We start from the raw sequence: 7299 nt of genomic DNA, 5'->3' as shown, positions 1-7299 counted from the left end.
CACTGGAACTCTCTACATGCGGCTCTTTTCTTGTCATACCAGTCATCCAGTCTTTTAGAAAGAGTTGAAAACTTGACTGTTTCCTCTCTTCTCTTAGATCTGCTTCTCCATTTGCTAATCGGTCCAGGTGACAGGATACCCTATTATCGAAAAAGCATGCTATCCAAGTGTCTTTCATTCATTCATTAGAATCATACAGTTAACATTATAATAAATGTGCAAGGCCACTTTAAACATTCTAAATTCAAATAAATGCCAGCTCTAAATTCAAATAAATCCAAACATACCTCTGCAATGAGAGATATCGGCATCCATATATTTATGTTAGGAATTCTTCCGTTTTCTGGACCTACATCACTGAACACCAACTATTTAGCTTGGTTTAATATAAATGAATGTGGATCACAGGATCATGGCGCCCCTCCCATTACAATAATGTTGTGCAGAATCTGCCAGTATTCTGGCGAAGGGAAGAGTTTTGTGGGACCCTTTCTTGACTTTATCATATGAGCTTATCTGGATTCAAAATTACACTGGGCATTACTTTTGAGGACCGCATGCTGCCAATTACACTCAAAGCAAAATCTGAATTTTAAAATAAACATTAGACTTTAAGTTTTTGACTGATAACTATTTAATGTCAATCAATGTGATTTTTCTAAATCAGTTCTAATGAGTAAGTGGAGATGAACACCCTTTCTGCCATCAATGCTATGCCCAATCTTGAACACAGTGCTGGGTTTGGCAGTGCTTCACAACAAGCCCTAGCTTCTCAAAAACAATAAAAACAAATTTTTTCTGTAAAAAAACAAAAACATCACAGCCAGTAGGAGCTAGAGGAACTCGGATTTTGTCCCGCAGGACGGTAAACCTCTTAGTGGTATGGGGGTACTTCAGCAGTGATGTGCTATGCATGGGACAGCTCACCAGTGCCATGAAGGTTCTATAAACTGCACAACACCAGGGATCATGCAAAGCTAGCAAAAATTGAAGTGGCCTCCAGTCAGGTGCATGTCACTTGTGGAAATGCCATGTTTACTGCACTGCAGAACGGTGGGAGGAAGTGCTGGTGGAACGAGTACATCTAAAACAGCCACACTAGGCAGAGGGAGGGGAAACATAGGGAGTAATCTTATATGCTACTTACTGATATTATAAGAAATCTGATTATTAAATGGGGATGGTGACTATCCACCTCAAGGAATAATCATCATAACCCCTGTCAGGGTGATTCCTCAATGTAAATAAAGTAACTTGAGCTCAACCCCCTGATAGCTGTGGCACAGAGCAGACAGAATTAACTTTATGGCAATTTATAAAGTATTTATGTAATACTAAAACAGTACTAAAGTCAAAATTCAAAACAATAAAAAACACAAATCGAATTATTAGAAACGTAGAGTAAAAGTTAATTAAAAAAATTACACCAAAATGAAACAATCCAATATGGGGGACTGGAGAACTTCTAAAATTTTAAGTAAAAATACCACCGAAAAGCACAAAATGACAATGATAGTCAATAGCTGCAGTAGAACAGGACCTAGGTGCAATTTGAGGCTGATCGGTCTGGATCACGGGTCGTTTTATATTTATTTTCGAGTTAAATAAACTAGTTATTATATTTCCCTGTGCTTTACCATGCAGAGATATCCGTCCTGACTGTGACGTCTCTCTATAGTAAAGGATAGGGAAATGTTTTTAAAAATGAGTTAACTTGAAAATAAATATTAAGATTCGTGCCAGAGGGCAGAGGAAACAGTCTACAAAAGCAGAGGGTGTCTTAAAAAATGGGAGACGGTGTGGGCTGCCTGGCGATCCTACAGGGGAGAGATGTTGGGCCCTGTAGAAGCTGAAGAGGCCTCAGCTGATTAAAACATGGTGCTTTGGTGGTGTGGCTTCCCCCTTGTCCGTATGTTGTTTTCCGTCCCACCTTGATATCTGTCTTCGTAATCATTGTAAATGTATCCCTGAAGTGCTTGCATTCACATATGCTATTGTACTGTCTTTTGAGCTTTTCAATAAAAAGAGGTTAAAAAAAAGAAACTAAACATAAAAAACATTTTTGCTAAATGTTAATTCATTCGATATATTTATATTGAATGTACAACAAAAATGAAAAATGTTACAGCACTATTACATTCATTTTGAATTAAATCTTCAATTATTGGAAGTATATTAATATAAAAATATTTGAAGTATTATGCAACTTGCACATTTTGCAATAGCTAACCAGATCATGGCTGATTACCTAACTGCTGAATGTTTTGCTTTAAAAAACTTATATTCATAGATACCATCATGTCCTATATGGACATTCGTTTACAAAACAGATTAGTTGAAGGTAAAAGCTACATAGCTGAGCCAGGGACAACTATTTTTGGTTGGTATCATCAGTATGATCTCCGTATTAGGATTGCTCCGCATGCTGCGGAACAGGTAGTGGTTGTAGACAAATTGACTGTGGAAGATATTTTGGAGGGTGCCAAGGAGGTGTTCAGGGAAGAGTTAGGGCTCTTGAAGGGGTATGTACATAAGATAGAAGTTAGACCAGGGGCCATACCAGTTCAGCATAAGGTTAGGAGAGTTCCAACAATGGTTAGAGATGTGTTAGAATCGGGGGTCTCTGGCTTGCACAGGTAAATACGTGTGACAAGCAGGGACCCTCTCCTCTCGTCAGGGCAAGGAACTTACTCTTTAAAATAACCCCTGCTCACCCTCTAGGTTGCGTGGCGCGAGCAGACAAGGCTAATCTCAGAGAGTTATGGGTTAAGCATTTGTAAATACACACAGCAACTCAGTGACAACACCACACCACCACACAGGGTTTGTATAAAAAAAGTCTTCTTTATTAAAAATAAAAAAAAAAGGCTTAGCACAAGACCCAAATAACGTTTTTTTAAAAGGAGGCCACAATACTATCTTAGGAAGGAGCGTTTCTTGTTACAAACAAAATGCGTATCTTTATGTCCCGTGCGGTTCGCGCTGACTGTGCAGTTCGTTTTGGGGAAGATCGTATCCAAAAGAGTTAGCTAAACGTTTCGGACTCGCGGGTCCGATGCGCACACAGTCGGGGGCGACTCTCACAGTACCTTTGAAGTTCGTAGGGGTCGACGCGGATGATGCCGCAGGTGAAGGTGTTCCAGGAGCGTGCGTTGGCTCTCCTCCGGTGCGGCCCGGCTCCGGTAGATACCTCGGTTCGGGGCATCTGGGCGGAGCGGACGGTCCAGGTTGAAGCGGCTTCACTTGTGGAGCAAGGGATGCGCGTCGTGCCTTGGAGCGGGGTGCCAATCCGAACCCAGCAGCGCAGTACGGGGCGGCCGGTACGCTTCAAGCGTATGAGCCGTACCCTTCGGTGCGCGGCTGTGGGTTCGGGTTCTGGAGTGCGGCGCCAGGGGAGCCGGTACGCTTTGGCGTACGGGGCAGATTCTCCTTGCGGGGCGCTCCGATCCTTAACTGCCAGCGGCAGGGGCGGCGAGATGAGCAGTGCGGCTCACGGGGGGAGGGTGCAGCAGGGTGTAGGGGGCCCAGCAGTGGACAGTGTGGGTTATGACTTGTACAGAGCGGAGCCACACGGTGCGGGCAGCCACGGACACGGCTGCAGAGCAAACAGGGTTTCGAGTCGCACTTCGATCGCAGCTCCAGCGGCAGGGCAAGTTTTGAGGCAATGTCCAGCGGCTCTTGAGGCAGGAGGAGTCCAATATTCCTGGGAGTCCGTTCAGGGGGCAAGCTCACCCACAAGCCCTTGGAGATTAGGTTAAAGCACAAGTTCTACAAAGTCTCTTTCAGTCTTTTCTTCTCCTTTCTCAGCAAGGCACCCACTGCAGGCCAGTCCCCCAGGTCAGGGACAGTACTCCTCCTTCAGCTTTCCCAGGTCCCTCTAGTCGGGCAGAGGTTCTTCGTGGTTCAAGCAGGGTCTGATTTCTTAGGAGCAGGGCTCCTATCTTTATACTGCATTTCTTTTGTTCTTTGAGGCCAGGGGACCTTTGCCTTGTTCAGCCCAGTTCTTGAGCACTTTGTTGTGGTGACTCTGGATTGTCTTTTCAGTGTGCAGGGCAGAGACATCAGATGCTCCACAGGAAGCGGAGCCAGCATTGTGGTGGCAGAGCACAGCCCTATTCAGAGTTAAGGAGCACTCCTCCCACCCATCCTGGTGTAATCTTTCTATTCACCACCTGGCTGCCCGGACTGTCTCCTGGAATTCCCCAGCCCTGTCACTCACACAAACCAGACAGCAGATACACATCAGAGCAGAGGCGGGCTGAAATGGTTAGGCAAGCAAATACCAACTTTCTAAAAGTGGTATTTGCAAACACAGAACATTAAAATAAACGTTGCTAAAAGATTAATTTTATTATTCTGAGTTCAGGCATATCAAACTCGAGTTTCTACCATGTTCCCTGAGTCTGCTAGGATTTTAGAGTGTAATAATTCCAGCAGCCCATTCTGGCCTATGAGAACAGGTAGCCTTACAATAGTGAAAAACGAAAATGGCTGTAATTCACTATTAGGACATGCCACACACATCAGGGCTTGTCCTACCTTACACTTACAATGCACCCTGCCCTGGGGCCTACCATAGGGGTGACTAATATGAAGTTCAGGGAAGGTTTTGGGGGTGCCCTTGCCCAGTCAGCATGACAGTACCAGCCTGCACGCAGGTTCTGCAATGGCAGACCTAGACATTTTACAAGGCTGCTTCTGTGGGTGGCACAACCAGTGCTGCAGGCCCACTAGAAGCATTTGGATTTACAAGCCCTGAGCACTCCTGGTGCACTTTATGGGGGCCTGACAGTAAACCAAATAAGCCAATCATGGAATCCAATTAATGTATACACTTTATACAGGGAGCACTTGCACTGTGGCTCTGAGCGGCTAACACCAGCAAAACCTACAAGATGAGTAAGGAAATGTTGGACGAAATGTTGGTTAATGGTGTTATAGAACCAGTAGAAACATTAGCTGGATATCTCCAGTAGTCATCACTGAGAAGGCTATTGGGAAGTTGTGCTTTTGTGTTGACTTAAGAAGCCTTAATCAGAACATAGCTTCCGATACATTTCCGTTACCTAATATAAATGAGTTGGTCTTACTGTTGCAAGGTGGAAAGTATTTTTCCGAATTAGATCTGCAGTATGCATATCACCAAATTTGATTGCATGATTCTTCTAAACACTTGACGGTATTCATTACGATGGAGGGCACTTTTCAGTTTACGAGGATGCCATTTGGGCTTTCCTCAGCTGCAAGTGTTTTTCAAAGGATGGTGACTGAAGTCTTCAAGGGTTTGAAGAATATTATCTACTTCCAGGATGGTATCTTGGTTTTTGGTGATAGTGTAAGCACTCACAACTTGGCTCTAAAGGAGGCTCTTGCAAGACTGTCAAGAGTCTGGATTAACACTGGGCAGAGAGAAATGTGCATTTTTGGTCACTGAGGTGGAATATTTGGGTCACACGAGTTCATTTGAAGGTGTGAAACCAAAAAATACTTACTTGCCTCAATAAGGTTGGCTCCAGTTCCTTGTCATAAAGACAAGTTGGGTTCATTTCTAGGTCTATGTAGGAGAGTAGGATCTCCCTCTTATGTTGCCCCCACTTTTTTTCTGATGTGAACACTGGTTTCTGGCTGGGACCCTGCTAATCAGGGCCCCAACCTCTGTTCTCTCCAAACAACATGGAGTGCATATTAGATGCACTAGTGATTGGATACAGTGGTACCTTATGATCCCCTAGTATATGGTACCAAGGGCATAGGTACTTCAGAGGCCTACCAGGGGCTGAAGCATGTATTATGCCACCCCTGGGAAGCAGATTAAATCAGACACCACAGGCCTGCTACTGCAGCCTGGGCGAGGTAGTATTAGCACTCCTCACTATAGGTTCCCTATATCTCTACCTGCACACACATATAAACCTATCAGTCACCCCTAAGGCAGGCCCTATCAATCCTGAGGGCAGGGTGCTTGGTTTCCATGTGAGGGGGTGCCTCTGCCTGAGCAGGGCCCCTCTGCAGCTCTCATAGTCCATTCTCTGGGGCTGTTTGTGAATGCGGTCAAACCATATACTCTGAAGTGCATTCGAACCTCGCGGTAAATTTTAACTCTGGGATGGCAGCATCAAAACATGTTTGGTGTCAAATGCTTTGGAATCGTACCCCCACACCAGTAACTGGTGTGGGAGTATGATCCCACCCTTCTAGAGGGATAGACATGTACCCACTGTGGAAACATGGTAGAATCCAAAATGGATGCCACCAGACAGACACTGGGCTGCCCTCCTGCTGCTGACCGAAACTCGCAGTGGAGGAGGCCCAACAATAGGCATCCTGTCACAAGGAGGTGTAACCACCTCCGACAGGGTTTAGTGTATTGGGGCTGGGGGGGGTGCACTCCGAGTGCTTTGAAGTCATGCACTGGGGGAGCAGTAGGCTCCTCTGTGCATACACCAGTTGAGACCGGCTCATGGGCTACCTGCCCCTGCGTGAAACTGGACAAAGGGTAGTGGGTGTAGCCACCCACTCCCCTGACCCTCCCATAGGTGGGGTCAGAGCTAATCCCTCCCTTCCTTGCAGTATAAGTTAGGGAACCTTGCCATTGCAAACTAGATATCCCTGGACGACGCTCTGAAGAATCTGACTTCCAGTGAGCCTTGGCCAAAAATCCCAGATTGGAAGCTCCAACTGGATGTGGATGGCCAGGAGCTTGTTACCAGACACTGACAGTAGCCCCTGTTGGTTGTTAGCAATTTGGGCAGAACTTGGGGGCTTGACCTCTAGGGCAGATTAGGCTACATAACTTTGTTTGCCATGGGTGTACAGTCCACTTACTGGATACATCTGTGAGCAAGCTAGGTTGCATTGCCTCCCAAGTAGGGTCTGCAGGTGAAGTGAGGGATTCCCAATCAGCCAGATTAGTGGTTGAAACACATGTTGACATAGGGGTGTAGACCAGACAAGTGCCACTGTAGAGACTTCAAATTGTCAACACTGTCACATGAGCAGGGAAGCCCACCAATGGATTGACATCTACTCAAGCTCTTGGCTGAGGGTCCCTGCGTGGGAAATCAGCCTTTCTGCATGGTCACCCCAAATTTAATGCCAGTTGCTCGACCCTATACTTTTTCTGGCTTTGTAACTTTGCCCTATATGTATTGTAACCAGAGGGAAAGTGCCGGCGTTACTCATTGCAATATGATAAAATTGGTATACTCCCAATTGGAATATTAATCCTATACAATTCCCTAGTATGATACATGTACCCAGAGCCTTTATGTAAAATGTCAATAGTGGATGGCAACACCT

Source organism: Triturus cristatus, chromosome 10 (genome assembly GCF_964204655.1).
Source record: "Triturus cristatus chromosome 10, aTriCri1.1, whole genome shotgun sequence".
Lineage (NCBI taxonomy): Eukaryota > Metazoa > Chordata > Amphibia > Caudata > Salamandridae > Triturus > Triturus cristatus.
This window is presented reverse-complemented; position numbering follows the sequence as displayed.